Consider the following 1,602-nt stretch of genomic DNA (forward strand, 5'->3'; position numbering starts at 1 on the left):
CTCATCTCGGGGCCTGGGCTGAGCACACCGTCTCCCTGAGATCCAAGCTGAGGCAGCCAGAGACCTGGCACATAGTAGGTGTGCAGCCCAGCGCCCCTGAGCTTCAACTGGCCTGGCCGAGGGCTTGGCCCATCACTTGTCATTTTATCCCTAGCAGCTAAGACAGTGCCAGCCCTAGGCACCCAGTGTTTCTTTTTTTTTTTTTTTTAAAGATTTTATTTATTTATTAGACAGAGAGAGAGCACGAGCAGGGGGAGCGGCAGAGGGAGAGGGAGAAGCAGGCTCCCTGTGGAGCAAGGAGCCCGACGTAGGACCCTGGGATCATGACCTGAGCCGAAGGCAGACGCCCAACCGACTGAGCCACCCAGGCGCCCCAACACCCAGTGTTTCTTGAACTGAATGAAGGAATGCACAAATATCTGGAATTGTCTTTCAAAGTTGATAAAAACTCAGCTAAAGAGGCCAAAACCTCGGCTGGCATGTTTTGGGGGCAGCCCGTTTTGAGAGTGCCGGCCTGGCCCCTCGGCCCACTGTGTCACCTACTAGGTGACTGGCTCCCAGGGCCTCCACCATCCCAGCTGGGGACTTTGACCCCCAGGGTCCCTCCAGAGAATGTGGAAGCCTTTTTGTGTTTCACAGTCTGTTAGTCCATCTTATTCTATGTTCAGAGCAAACCTGTGGCCTGAGTATTGATTTTCATATTTTTGCAGAGGGAAAAACTGGAGGCTCCGTGGGGTGAAGTGGGCAGGACCCTCCTCAAAGGGCCAAGGGGTCCCGAGACCTTCCCAAAGCCCTCCACCCCCAACAGTTCACAAAGGCCGAGGTGTCTTTAGGTTGGGAGCCAGAGGGAGCAAGCAGGCCTTTGAAAGGCGGCCTTTGTTTGCTTTTCTTTATCATCAAAAGTGCAAGGGCAGCTCCGTTTACCTAAAGGCAGGCGCCTTTAAGCTCATCCTTTCTGCAAACACCTAAAGGGTATGTTGAACATTTGAGCCCTGTCTCAGAGGGCAAAGCGTTTGCAGAGCATAAGCCTGAGCAAGTTGGTGGATGGGGGCTAGACACTGAGGCCCGCCGTGACCTGCGGAGTTCTGAAATGACCTTGAGCGCCCAGCCGTCACCCCCAGCACCCCTGGTGGTGCGGTTACCCCAATGGGGGGGCTGAACGAAGCTTTTTGGTGGGTTGCGGCTGCAAGATGTGTGTGCATGCTGGCTCTAGAAAGGGCACGAAGCAGGCGCTTGCATGGACGGCGCCTCCTCACCCTCAGAAATTGTGCCCCTGCCCCTCCTGGATTGCCAGGACCGAGAAGCTCATGACTTTCCTCTGCCAGGCCCAGAGCTGTTCCTCCTCAGCTGAGGGAAGGCTGTGGCAAAGACTCTGTTCTCTGCATCCCTCTGAAGAGGGTGGCCTTGCTAGATCTGCTCCCCCCACCCGGGGCAGTGCAGCTGTGTGGGTGGGGGGGTGGGAGGACGCTACCCCAGTGACTGAGCATCTCCCCAAGCCCTGCACCGAGGGCTTCCCGTGTATGGCCTCATTCAGCCCTCTTAACAAGGTGCTCGCTGAGAGGCAGATACCATTATTATCCCCATTTTACAGATGAGGAAACT

Source organism: Phoca vitulina, unplaced genomic scaffold (genome assembly GCF_004348235.1).
Source record: "Phoca vitulina isolate PV1807 unplaced genomic scaffold, GSC_HSeal_1.0 scaffold7, whole genome shotgun sequence".
Classification (NCBI taxonomy): Eukaryota; Metazoa; Chordata; class Mammalia; order Carnivora; family Phocidae; genus Phoca; species Phoca vitulina.